Source organism: Sphaerodactylus townsendi, linkage group LG04 (assembly GCF_021028975.2).
Source record: "Sphaerodactylus townsendi isolate TG3544 linkage group LG04, MPM_Stown_v2.3, whole genome shotgun sequence".
Lineage (NCBI taxonomy): Eukaryota > Metazoa > Chordata > Lepidosauria > Squamata > Sphaerodactylidae > Sphaerodactylus > Sphaerodactylus townsendi.
The window spans coordinates 59,494,416-59,509,178 of record NC_059428.1 but is presented as its reverse complement, the minus strand read 5'-3'; the positions used below and the strand labels follow the sequence as shown (position 1 = coordinate 59,509,178).

At 39.7% G+C, this 14,763-nt stretch overlaps 1 pseudogene; it reads left to right on the top strand.

Moving 5' to 3' along the window:
• The first annotated feature begins 13,611 nt into the window (after positions 1-13,611).
• LOC125432252 lies at positions 13,612-13,771 on the top strand (annotated as a pseudogene).
• The last annotated feature ends 992 nt before the right edge of the window (positions 13,772-14,763 follow it).

The window sequence follows — 14,763 nt, the reverse complement described above, 5'->3', positions numbered from 1 at the left end:
CCAGGAGAATGGGAGGCCATTCAATAAATTGAAACGATCACAGATTAACAGCTGTACAGGTAATTATTGATTTTTTCCATTTGCATGGTGGCACCTACAAAAAGTCCTACTCAAATGAGCAATGTTGTCGTGGCAAAGAATAGAGGTGGGGCAGTCTTGCAGGAACAAGGATTCAAGGCCCTGACAGGCTTTGTCTGTGACTGCCAAAATCTTTAATCAAATCTGGTAACTGAGAGGCAGCCATTGGAGTGGCTGTAGAATACAGCAGAGGTGGAATCCAACCAGTTCTCACCACTTCTCTAGAAGTGGTCACTAATTTTTTTCTGAGTGCCGAGGAGGGGTTACTAAAGCAACCTCCCTGCCCAATAGGGACTGGAGGTGCGTGTGTGCAGCGGCACCACTGTTTGAATCCCACCACCATCGGAACCTGTTATTAAAATTTTTGGATCCCACCACTGTATTCGAATCTTGACATTACTATGGCATGGATGTTGGTGGCCAAATGGGCCAAACCAGGGTATGGGGGTTCATCTCCCAGGCTAAATTAAATTGCAAGAAGGAATTTTTTGCAGCTGCATTAACTTGCTTCTCCAGCAGTAATGTTAAAAGCAATATGACCCCTAGCTACTTAATCTAGGCAACAAAGATCCATTGTACTCCATCTAAGGTGGATAGTAAAATATCTTTCAAGATTTCCACCTTTCCAGCCAGCATTACTTTTGTCTTGTCAAGATTTAGTGTCAGGTGTTTTTTTCACTCTTACCAGTCAGGCAGTGATTCAGGACCTGGATGGCTCATTGGACAGGCCCTGTTTAATCCTGTGATTGTCAAATACTGGAAGATATTGGAATTTCTCTTTGGATCTAGCTTTTACCAGTAAGTATGATTATATTAAAGTCTGCCCCTCCTTCTTCTGATAGTTTTTAGTCCTCTGTGGTATTAATTAGCAGAAATTATTTTACTTGATCTCTTCCTTCCCAAACAGCCATTTCCTGCAAGGAAACTGATATCTGTCTCCTGGAGATGAGCAACCAGAAATTTGTGCCATAATGCCAGGATGGAAGAGGGGTGGGGGTGGGGGAAGGCCAAGCAAAATGGGGGCTTCGTAGACCTGAAAATATTTTCAGTTGAGAATCAAGGAGAGAAAATACTCAGAAAATGTGAAGGATGCTTACTCTTTCTCAGGCCCCTTCCTCACACACAAAATAATGCGTTTTCAAACCACTTTCACAACTGTTTGCAAGTGGATTTTGCCATTCCGCACAGCTTCAAAGAGCACTGAAAGCAGTTTGAAAGTGCATTATTCTGCATGTGCAGAATGAGCCTCAGATTTGCTGCAAGGCCCTGCATGGGTATCCCCATACTATATAGATGTCTTGTAGTTTGTTTTAAATACATATCTGTACAGACCTCAAATTCTTTGTTGAATAAATTTATGGTATTTATGATCAAAATACATTTTTGCCTTTGCAAGTGGAAAGCTTTTGCTTTGTCACCACCCCAATTGCATATATTAGATGAAAGGATTTCTCTAGTGCTGTGCAGCTCCGTGGCAATGCGCAGTTGCTTGCCAAGAGTTTTACACCATCATTTATTTTTATAGTGCTGGCCCTGGAGGTTTTGTTCAGTAAATATACCTTGGAAGACAAATCAGATATTAGCCAGGGCACTAATACCACCTCGTACTACTTTCCCATGTTGCTGTTGGTCCTACTAAGACAATTGAGTATGAGTAGTAATGTTCCAATCACTACACAGAACTTTTAAACAGGAATGTTGTATTGAGTATTGAGATATCTCAGGATATGGTGGGAAATGGATGTTATTATATGAACCAAGGGAATTTGAGAAATATACATATTTCAGACTTGTGAATAACGGAGACTGCTTCTATGATTTTATCTTTTCAGAAGTACTTCAGGGAATGAAAATCCAATAAAACTACAAGTTGGCTTACAGCAACTAAAGTTTAAAAGGTAACATTGTGATGTATAATCAATGTGCAACATTTAATCAATTCCTAGACAGTCAAATGTTCCCATAATTATCACTGTGGTGTCGAGTTGCCAGCTGTGGGTTGGGAAATACTGGGAGATTTGGAGGGTGGGGTCTTGGGAGGGCAGAGTTTGGGGAGGGGAAGAATTTCAGCAAGGTATAATCTCCCTTCCAAAGCAGCCATTTCCTCCAAGGAAACTGATCTCTGCCTCCTGGAGATCAGTTATAATTACAGGAGAACTTGTGGTACAACCTGAAGGCTGACAGCCCTAAATGAGAAAATGAAACTTGTAAAATGTACAGAGACTTGTAGATAAAATTCATCTTCCGTGCAGTCAAAGATGGTATCCTAACCTCAGACTTAACTATAACTCTCCCTTCCAACTTTACTACAGTATCTGATTTGAATTGTATCCTAGTGGGATATGAAGTTTAATTACCCCTCATCGCTTTGTTCCATCACTGTTAATTAAAATTTGTATTTTTGTTTTAGTTGATATTGAAGGCTTCTCCCCAATTCCTTGTTCTATAATTAGTCTTGGCTCTCTTCTTATTCCTACATTATAGATATAAAATATTTTGCTTTGGTAAAATTCATTAGTGTAATTTACACTTTGGATCCTTCCCTTAGTGTACTTTGGATCCTTCCCTTATATGCACACCTACTGTGGGAATCTCTTCAATAATTTACACGATCTGCAGAAATGTCTCTTTCTGCATTATATGAGAAGAATTACTAGCCAGTGCACTCGGGTTCAATCTAGATGTAACAAATAAACCAGATTTTGTTCTTGCTAAGGAAAAACCTGGTCAACTACCAGTCTGCTTTTCCGCTTTTCTCCCGTCTCTTTTTTCAAAGCTGAATGCCAAATTCTTCAACTAGTTCCGGTCAGTCATTACATTTGAACGTGCGCACCTCAATATTAGGCTAGTTTTTGTCCCAGTGTCAAGCCACACCCCAGTGTATGGTCCTGAGTAGCTGTGTTTATTTCACGTAGGCATCCCATATAGCTAATTTGAAAAACAAGTCTATAAAATATGTCTTCTGTCACGTCTTTAGCCCTTAGTGACAAGATCTTATAGATATTATCTTTCCTTTGCCTGCATGATCAGTGCGTGACTGCTGACATGCTAGCCTTTTCTAGAGAGCAAACCTTTTTCAATCCTTGGTTCCATATATCAATTTTTCTTTAATATCATATACAATTTTTGGGGCCTATGACATCAGCAACTAGGATTCTTAGCTAAGGCAGTTAAGAATCTCAGTTATTTTCAAAGTTTGCCCCCTGCCCCCATCAGGAGTGAAGCACAAGGCCACTTCATGGTCAAGACCAGTACTTGATGTAGCCCAGCAAATCTTGAGAAGCACATCAGCAACATTAATGGGTGGCTTTTCACTGCAGCATTGGCCCACTCAACCATACTGAGAAGAAACAATGGCTGATTTTGCACAAGGCATCTGCTGCATGACAGGGACAAATGTCTATGGCAGCAAAATTTCTTGTATGGACGTATTTCCTCATGCCCCACTTTCATTTTTTAGTGTCACCATGGTAAGCAAGATCACTCACAGCATGAATTTTGCTCTCCCACCAAAGTGAGATTTTTCCAGTGAGTATAGCTTTGCCCCAGACCTCTTTCCTCCACTCACAGCAAGCCTGCCTAGCTCCACCATTCCCACTCCACACACTGCTGCCCATGTCTTCCCCCTTGTCCCATTCCATGCTGCTTCTCTAATGCTCCCTTCAATATATTGATATACAGAGTTGGACTTTGCAAGGAACAGCACAAGCATGGTCTGTTTCTGGCTCCAGTTCACCTCATCTGCTCTGCTTCTGCCCTTACTGATGATCGGGAGGGCTTTTAAAAACTTTTTTCCAGACAAGCTTCTTTTTTAGAACAAGCCTCTCTCCCACGGCAGGAGAGAGAGAGAGAGAAAGAGAGGAAGGGAAGGGAAGGGAAGGGAAGGGAAGGGAAGGGAAGGGAAGGGAAGGGAAGGGAAGGGAAGGGAAGGGAAGGGAGGGGAGGGGAGGGGAGGGGAGGGGAGGGGAGAATATCAGCTTTATACTATTGCAGTGTTGCCAGACTGACCTGTGGTGGACCAAGGAATATTGTTTTTAATAGCACCTCTTTAATAGCACCTCTTCCACCTCAGCCAAATCTTGGGTGCTTCAAAATGGGGGAGCCTATAATTTGGACATTGGCTCAATGTACCTACAAGGAAAAATAACTTTGTCTGGACTTGCATAATGTCCTTTCACACCCTTCCTGACAGGATTAAGTCTACATAAAGGATTTTGTGTGGAGAGAGTTCCCATCTCCAGTTCTGGACCATATGCACTGGAGAAAACAAAGGATGTATTAATGTGTGTACCTGCCCTGTATTGGACTATTTAATATTTCTTCCTTTTAATGACTGCCATACTTTATATTATCATTGTTTCATAGCTGTAATCTCTGGGGCTAACTACCCTGAGCATATCAGGTTGATGTATTTAGACCAGGGGTAGGGAACCTGCGGCTCTCCAGATGTTCAGGAACTACAATTCCCATCAGCCTCTGTCAGCATGGCCAACAGTCTGGCCATTAATGTTTATGTCTGTCTCTTGTCCTTCCCAGGAAGGACAGGAAATCCCTTTTATCTAGGATCACTCTGCGTGAGAGATTTAGGATCACTCTGCGTAACCCTGAGGTCCATTTTTCTCTACAAGAAGCACACTTTCCCAATAGACAGAGTTCAGTATCTCTGGACAACTCTCTGTGATACTGTTCCACGGAGTTAAGTATGAGAGTGTTCAGTTTTGTTCCTTGAACCATTCCACTCCAGGATCAGGTGACTATAATTTTTTTTTTGCTCCTCTCTGTATTCCTTACCTATTATAGATCTAAACCCGTGGTTAAAACCCCCCATTGATAATATTAATCTATCAATTGTGGTAACGATGTTGGATTGTGGTTCTGCAAGTGTATTGGAAGCGCTGGCTAACTTTTTGTGCTCTGTCATCAGCAAACGGTTATAACTGTACTGGAGATTGTATCATTACACTGAGGTCGCCATTTTTCTGGTATATTGCTGCTGTTTTAATTATGCCATTAAAGGTTTATATATATATATTATAGATCTATATCCTAGGACTGTGTGTGTGTTCTGCTGTTTTATTGTATGCCTGTGTACTCCCATTTTAATCCCTTAATAAATATTGTTGAACTTTTATCCACCCCCCTGTGTGTTTCTATACAAAAGCTGACTCCTGTATACATAGGCAATCAAGACCCCGTGTTACCCTGACTTTTGCAATGCCAAGAGTCTGCTCCAGCCAATTTATCCACACTAAAAGGGAGAAACTTCCCACTATTTCAGGTAACACAACTACTGAGTATTATGAGATCTGTGCCTTTAAGAACGGCAGAGTTAAGAGGACCAGGAAACAGAGGCACATTGAGACTAGCTGCAAGGGAGGACTGGGCTGCCTCCTCATGTGTAAACAGATAAACATAGGCAGGTTACACTTCAGTCCATCAAGCACTAAAAGGCCTGAGGTAAGTGTTCCATGAGTAATGGGTCAATGAGGGAGTAGTCAGTCACCATCTGGGGCTGATCAGGATTTTTTTGAGATTCTATCAGCAACTTGATGGCACTTAACACACACAATCAGACTGGTTTTTAAATGGGCATTTTCTCCTTTTTGGTGTCTTTCTTGGAATGAATGTATAATAAATAGAGTTAATTCTTATGGATTAATCAGGCCCCATCTAGGGTAGGAGTATAATGTGAGTTGTCTGTATACAGATAGGGATAATAGGCAAGCATTCTGAGGCATCTGAAGATAATTCTAAACTCTTATGCTTTTACCTTGTGTTTTTATCCTTGGATAGTGTCAGGAGCAGTAGTGGGATTCAGACTATTCGCACCTATTCGGTAGAACCAGTAGCTAATATTTGGTAGAACTGGTAGCTAATTTTTTTCTCGTTCAGAGAATCCCACCACTGAGTCCCTTCGGAACCAGGTGTTAAATAATTTAACACTGGTCAGTAGTAAGCAGAAGTCATTACCAACTTATTCTCTAATCCTTTCCTGGTGCTGCATAGAAGTTCCAAAACACGCATGGAACTGAGGTTCCTGGGAGCTCCCCCTGCTGGGCGCCCCCTTATCTGCATGACACCAATATGGTGACCATGCATGCAAGTGTAACCCCCATGCTCAGAATGGGTTGACCCAGAAAGGGGTGGAGACTCAAAGCAGCAGGAGCCTGCAGAGCTCATGTAGTTTGGAGGAGACAAGGCTACCAGACTCGGACCTTGATTTGTATAAGCCTTTAACACCTTGTTAAGGTAACTGCAAAGTTGGGAACTAGTGGGAAAGTAGTTGTCTATTTTTGCTAGGTTGTGAATGTTGGAGTTTATTGTTTCAGAGTTTTTTGTGTTTGTAATGGGTGAGAGTTCTCCTGGAAACCTTCATCATGTTGAATCCTGTTCACCAAGCCCTTGGAGTCTTCAGGAGCCAACCCACTTGCAGGAAGAATTGGACTTGGCAAATATCAGAAGACTGTAACTAGAAGGACTTGAAATGAAACCTGAACAGGACCTTGAAGTGTGATGTTAAATGTTGATGTTTGATGTTATATGTTAAGAAAGTAAACCATTTTGTTTTTTAAAATTTGTTGTTGCCCCACAGAACCCACAGATAGAGGTTACACAAGCAGCTTACAAGGAACATTGGTCACAGCCAATTGGAGTTAAATGAATACTTCTTCCTTCAACCATGGCACTGTGCAAGAAGATGAGAGAAAGAGTGGACGAGCCCAACAATTAAATAGGTTCATGACCATCATCAACAAAGCTCAGTTTGGTTGTGATGCCCAAATTTAGTCTTAAGCTACTGTTCCATAGTTCTGTAAAATACATATTCATGCAGTCACTGGAACATTTTGAGCCACAAGTATAGATAACAGATTACATGTCGGAGATTAACACAATAAATTAAGGATACTTATATCGCTAGCAAAATTTATGATGTTCAAAAGGCAGACTTTGGCATACAGTGTCCCTGGTGCATAACTACTTAGTGTAACTTTTGGTATTTTTAATGCTGAGTTCTGTTTATCTGAAAGCTGTCTTGCAAGTCAAGTCACTACCTTTTAAAACTTTCCTTTGAACTCCACAATCTATCTTGAATTGCCCTGATTTTATTCTTATCAGTCACTAGGCTCTCTATGATCTTTTAAGAAGAAATGTTATCTACTTGCTTCCTAATTCTTTTTCCTATGAGCTTCCTAATCTGATTCCTTGAGGAAGAAAACTGCCACCTTTTTTTATTTCAAAACTGAGTCAATAGAGACCTTTATTTTCCTTACAGTTGTATATAATTGGTGCTTTCTTAATAGAATTTATTTTAAGGTTCCCCTAATACCAATATTAGTAAATCCAGTTCTGCTGAAATATTTGCATAATCAACATAGACTACACCTGCAAGACTTTAGTGGATTCCGCACAGCATATTTATAATGAGTTGCAATCGTTATAAATGAATTAGTTTTCCATTAATAAAAAGGGGAAATGAGTTTGTTTATAATGATTGCAACTCGTTATAAATATGCTGTGCGTAATGTGCCTTTGTGTTTCATTTCCTGGAATTACACCTTCAAGACAGGGTATGAGCTCCACTGAGTTGCTGAATACAGAAAAAGTTAGATATCCACTTTGATGTGCATGGAGGTTGGCAAATCCAACATATTCATACAGATCATGTCACCTGGTATAACCTACATTTAGGAATAGCTGGTTTTTTTAAAAAAAGAATTGTTTTGAAAACATTTTAACAGTGCAATGTGTTAGAAGGCTATAACTCTATTTAGAGTTTCTCTGCCAAGTTATACAGATTATGCATGTTCCTTACTTTGAATTCTTAAGGAGGGGTGCAAAGAAAAGACTAGATTCCTGATGCAGAAGTTCCCTCCTGTATTTCTTACCGGTATGTATGAGGAAGAATTGTAATTATTCCTAGGCATGATGGTAAAAGAAGATGTCCAAGAGATTTTAGTGAGGCTGATGTGACACGTGGGGAAGAATTGAACAAGACTGGGTAGAGACTCTGTACAATTTGCCCTGAACATGTTTAATTGTCAAAGTGTAGTAACTTGGTCTGTTTAGTTCATGCCAAGCAGCCACAAATGCCTACTGAACCGGTTTGTATTAGGTTTTCTCAAACTGGGTATGTACGAAGAACATTACCATTGTGAAGACTGAATTATCTTTCTTTCCAACTAAGGCTTCAAAAAGCTATAAGAAAGACTTTTTAAAAAATCGTTGAAGTAGCACAGTGAAGAGAGTTGACATTCCTGTTGCTTAGTGCTATATGTGTATCATGGCTCTCCCATCAGATGACAGACTTTTCTGAGCCAAATAACACATATGAAGTTCCAACCATAGAATTCCACAGTCATATTCTGTCAAATTTCTTGGTTTTTTTATTATATCCTTTAACAATAAAGCTTCCCTTTTAAGGAAACTTTTTTTCCTAAAAAAAAAAATAGTCAAGGAAAACATGAAAATAAATGAAAGATTTTGGCTAGCATTTCTGCCTGAATCTCTAGTATCCACATTTTCAGAATTTGGTAAATTCATTTGGCTTCATTCTTCTTGAAACCTCCCCCACCTCATATAATGTCTCTTCCTGTCCCTTCCACTTTCCTGGGAAAATGAGAAAACCTTTGGTCAAGGCATACTCTATCATGGAGCAGAGGTCAGTAAAAAAAAGTCTGCACTTCCCTTTACAGTTCTTGGCACAAAAATGGAGAAACAGCCTGATAACTGGAATACTATATGCCTAGTTTATGAAACACATTTCTCCAGGAGACTGATACTAATTTCCCCAGGAAGTTGTGCAGGATTTAGTTTAGATCCATCATTCTGAGTCTGGGACCAGAACCTCAGCCCTCTGGAACCACAATGGATAGCATAAGAACAAAACAGATGCTGGCATAAGTAATAGCAATCTGTCTCACATTGTAAAAACAAGAGATATTACTGAGCAGTTGATTTTGACCTTCACTTGATGTCTGATTTAAAATAACCAGGTTTTATTCCAGAGCTTCCTTTTTGCCAGTGTTGAACTAAAATACACAGACTGCAGTCATGCCTTATCCTATGATGTCTCTTACTATTGTGTTGTAGTGCTCATGCACAAGTGCACATGGCTTGCCCACACAAGAAAATCCATTTGCAAATGGTCACTAGAGTGCGACAATAGCCAATGATGTCTGGTTGCAGCAATAATAATCAAACATGTTTGTTATTTATTAATATAATTCAGTTGTTCCACAGCTTTACAAATGGTCCAAGGAAAAAGTGAACAAACATTCTGCAAACTGTAAAAAAGTAGAAATGATAAATGTCACAATCCTTTCAAGCTTCCCTCTCCTTTACCTACACTGTCACTCCTCAGTGACTGTCAGTTGCCAAGACAGACAGACAGACAGACAGACAGAGTTTTTTCTCTGAAGATCACACCCTGCCTTAGTGGAATCCTGCTATTCTCCAGGACACAGGGTGAGTCCATGGGACTTTCTGATCCATGCCCACAATCCCACAACAATCCTGTATCACATTTTTTGTGGGTATATTGGGGAAATCAGAAAATGAACTTCTAATAATGGTTGCATATGTTTTTATGTTTTTATGCTTTATATTTTTGTGTATCTTATGCAGTGTGTATAATTGTGCTGTTAGCCACCTCAGGCCAGATTTTGCCAGGAAAGGGTGGGGGTATGAATCTTTTTTTTTTTGCTCAGTACTGTAAACAAATGGTCTAGGCGATGGACAAGGAAGCATATACTCACATTTTGACAAGTAAAACTGTATTTACCGGTAATAAATAACTGTAAAGCCCATGAAACATGGTCTCCAGCATGTGCCAGGATTGGGTCTCTCAAAAAACTGTTGCTTTTGAGATCTACCCTTTGCACAAAGATAATTGGCAGTTGTACTAAAGTGAATGTTGAATTATATTCCATACATTTATTATATTTATAGCCTCTCTTTTTCAAAAGAAAAGCTCAAGTTGACTAACAAGCACAAATGACTAATCCAAACGGGAAAAACAAGCTGCAGGAAGCAGGCTTGCTGTTTCTCTCCTCTTCTGCAGAGTGGCCAGCCATTTTAATCCAGTAGGGGAGGGACCAGGAAATGGATGGCCAGAGAGGGTAATGGAACAGCTGCTCTCCTTTCCTCTGTCTTCCTATAGAATGGCTATCCTGTGATATGGAAGAACAGGCTTGGTGAGCCCTTTTTTAAAAAAAACAACCCATATTGAGTCAGCTGCCTTTGTCTTCCTACATTCCTTTTCAGTCCTTCTGTGTTACATAAGTTATAGCCTTGTTTTTCCATTCTTTTCCCTGTGCTGTTTGCCATGCTGATACACAATCTTTCTAACTTTCCTATAAAGATAAGTGTTGAGAAGACATGAAAAACAAGTATTTCATTTTGTAAATTCAAAAATAAAGTGAAAGTAGATACAAACCAGTTTGGATTGATTCGGGATCTTTTGAGCGTGGTTTCACGGTCCCCACTGCAGCTTCTGCCTTCTCATTCCCAGAAACGCAGCAGCCATGCAGGAGTCTCTACTGTCGGTGGATCAAACACGCAATCCGCTCAGGGGCTATCCTGATTAGCTGCTGCGTTGTGCTAGGGAGGGAACTTTTTTTTTAATTTTCAAAATGATGGATCCATGTCTCTGCGAGCATGCGCAGAATGACCCGAAATGGGTGATTAAAATAAAGCCCCGTTTCCACATGCCTTTGTGTAGTAGTTTTCAAGTGAATGCAAGGTAGACACACACACACTCCCCCACCCCCCTCCCCACAAAGACAAAAGGGTTAAAGTGTTCAGACGTGGGGATTTATGCCTGAAATCATGAATGTGGTGCAGAATGGAATTGACTTTCTCCAGCATTTTAAGGAGCCAAAATAAAATAAAAACTTCCTCCTCCCTCCCTAGGCTTGAACTAGCAACTTTCTGCACATTAGCTCAATGCTCAACCCAACTGTGCTATACAGCCACTACTGCTTGGTTGGGAGAAATGCAACTTAAGTAGAACACAGTAGGATTAAACTTTAAGTGAATGCAAGGTTTACTGCTCCCTCGTATTGCCCCCGTTGCTTCAGATCAATGTGTAGATGTCGGTTTTCTGTGCGAAAATGAAAAAGAAAAGAAGGCTGCACATGTAACCTCAGCTTGTGGGTTCTGTGGGGCAGTACTTGGAATGAGTTGCAACAACAATTTTTAAACAACAAAATGGTTTACTTTTCTTTACAATTAACACTTTTAAAACATCAACATTTAACGTTACAATTCAAGGTCCTGTTCAGGTTGCATTTCAAGTCCTTCTATTTACAGTCTACTGATATTGCCAAGTCCAAATTCTTCTTTGCAAGTTGGCTGGCTCCTGAAGACTCCAAGGGCTTGATGAACAGGTTGCAACATGATGAAGGTCTCCAGGAGAACTCTCACCCATTACAACCACAAAAGAAAACCCTGAAACAATAAACTCCAACATTTTACAACATAAGCAAGAAACAGCAACTACAGCTACCCAGTAGTTTCCAGCAATGTTGCAATTACTGTAACAAGGTGTTAAAGGGGCTTGCCAAATCAAAGGTCCGAGTCTGGTAGCCTTGTTCTTCTGCAAAAGAGCTCTTTCAGCCTCTCTGCTGCTCCGAGTCTCCACCCCCTTACTGGGTCAACCCATTCTGGGCCAATCCATTCAGGGCATGGGGGTTACACACACACATTGTGCACAGCCCACTGTGGCCTGATTGGACGGGAGGCTCCACGTCACTATCAGCAGCAGGAAATAGGAATCTGGAATCACATACACTCCCACTTCCCCACTGCTCCACATTCAGCGCATGTTTATTCAAAAGGTCCACTTTCTTCCAGGTTCTGAAATAACACACGCTGAAATAACACACGCTCAGGGGGAGCACTGAAAATGAGGTGAATACTTGTTGGACGATCAGCAGTGGGGAGTTCTGCTAGAAACCTGGATATTTGGAGTGATGAGCACGCATCTAATCGTGAATGGGGAATCGACCTTGATTTCCCTATCAAGACCCAACTCTATAAGAAAGCTTTTCCTGAACAATCTTTTGTTACTCTATAAAAAATGGATGGTTCTATTTACATAATAGAATCCTCTGTTTCTTTCTCTGGCAGTACTTCATTTCTTGACTGTATTTTTATCCCATTTGTGAAAAGAATACAGCTATTTTGTGTAAGTTTGTGGCCAGTGTGATAAACAACAACAATAACCACCTGGAAGCAAAAACTATTGCTTACTTAAAGCTAATGAGAAACAGAAGAACTGATGCAAGTGAGCTGGAATGGAGATGGACAGCTGGGATATATTTGAAAAACCATGGAGTTTAAAGATAATATTTCACTGACATTAATCACAACATTTAGGCAAAGGCTGGTTGTGTAAGCCTGTTGTGCCAACTTCTGGCAATAAAGCAGTGTCAGCCAAAGGTCCTGGTCCAATCAGCACCTCCTCACTTTCCCACGAGTGTGTTAGTTGCTCACATGAGACAGAGGACAGCGGCTGTTTGGTATCCAATTTCTATGCTTCAGGCAAGATGAGAGAAAGACTTCATATGTTATCCGACTGTTGTGCATCATGCCAGCATATAACAGCAGGCTGAACAATTCAACAGAAATTACTGCATTATTTGTACCAATATACAGCTGGGAGTTTGACCCATGTCATTTACTTGCAATCTAAGCCACAGAAGTTGGTATTTTTCTACTGAATTAAATAAAGTAAGGTATAAACCCCTGTAAAACCCACAGTACTGCATACAGTTCTCCTGCACACAATTCAAACATTTTGAGAATACCCTAATATCATATTGGTCAAGTGTTTCCATGCTTCATGCAGTTCTGTTCCTCAAAGTTTTAAGTTGGTATGACTGCCTTGAGAACCAACCTCAAGATCAACACAATCCCATGCATTTCTAATTTTCAACCATAACCAACCCTGATGAATCTGCACCTGCTCTACACCAAATGTACTAAAAAATGAAAAAATTGTAATATCCAGATCTATAAAACTCCTAATCAGCAGTTCTCTAGTAACATCTCAAGGAATCATTCACATTGCAAAGGGCTATGTTAAGAACATACATGAGTGTGTCACAGATGAATACACATACGTTTGTGTGAAAATGTACATTGTAAACAGTTACAAGAACACAGGCTATCCTTTTAAGCTACAAAAAATGTTAATAATGGGTTAAGTGACTGAACTATAGAATTTGCTAACAGGAAGTTGTATTTACTACTATTTGTTAGGAGCAGTAGAAAAACCCTGCTATTTGTACATAACATCCAAACTTCATCAAACATGTCCTTTCTATTTTATTAGATTCAGGACAGATCCTCATAGCAAGATAAGGAAACACAGGGTACATAATCTGTACTCAGGGTTTCTAATAGATTTTCATCTGTTTTGAATGAAACCTATGTATAGACCGCCGTTAGGCTGATCATCATATAATGGAATTCCCTGCCAAACTTAAGGATCACCTGTCATTTCATGTGGAGTAATATTGTTATGAATTAATCGCTTCTTGGCCTTTTGGCTAAGATCAAGAGAAGTACCTGATATGAATTAAACATAATATATCCCTGTTCTTTTTTTTTTAAGTAGACCAACTGCCACCACTGGTGTTGATTGGTATTGCAATGCAAATCATGTTAAAGTATTGCTGTGCAAAAGCCTGAGCAAACTGAAAAAAAGGTTCCTTTCCCATAGGGTTTCTAAATTTAGAACAGCATAAATTCATGTGCTACTGTCCAGTGGTACATCTCTTGTAATGGATGCTATAAATACAAATAAGAGGCACAATAAGCAAATAATAACATGAAATCTCTAAAGGCAGCATGAACCTTTCATTAAATTTTGTCTACCTCTATTTTCTAAATAGAATGCTGTATGACATAAAGAAAATAATGTACATATTTGGGGAGCAAATTATGTAGAAAGCATTGATCTAAATATAAAAATGCAAAAGGTTTGGCTCCCAGGAACCTTTTTATAAAGAAGTAATAATGTGACATTTATGAGAAGTAAAGTAGATATACCTTATGACCCATTTAGCTATCTTTTGTTCAGAAGCTCTGAAGTGCTGATATAGTCCTGATATCAGCAAATCTGCCATTTTATTACAGTTATGCATTGCCCACAACTCAACAGAAAATTAATTAGCATCACCTTACCATAAATCTCCCTAGCATTAACTAAAATGCCAATTCTGTAATCACTTTTCATTAAAGCCAAAAATACTAATTAAAATTGATCCCCACCCCCTCTGTGTTTTGGCAAATTGCTGCCAGCTTTCAAGTCCCTTCAGAGGTAAACTGGAATAAGAAAAATCTTTACCTAAGTGGATTTTGCATAGTGTTTCATTCTCTCTGTAGAGATAAGAATACATGAAAGGAAAGGGGCTTTGGAAAGATGAGAGTGTTATGCTCTGTTCAAAGGTGGGAGTCTGGGGAGGAAAAGGCAAAGAAAAATATTCTTATTAGAGCCCAGAAATTTATTTGCTGCATCTGGAATGTTGTGCAGTGAGGGGATAGTGCCAGCACTTTTTATAGGCAGTTGACAAAGGATATGCCTCAAATGACAAGCTACAAAATGTTTTATTAATGAAACAATTCATGCTGCTTACAGATTGTAAATAAAAATAAGTCTAATAGATCTGGCAGATCTTA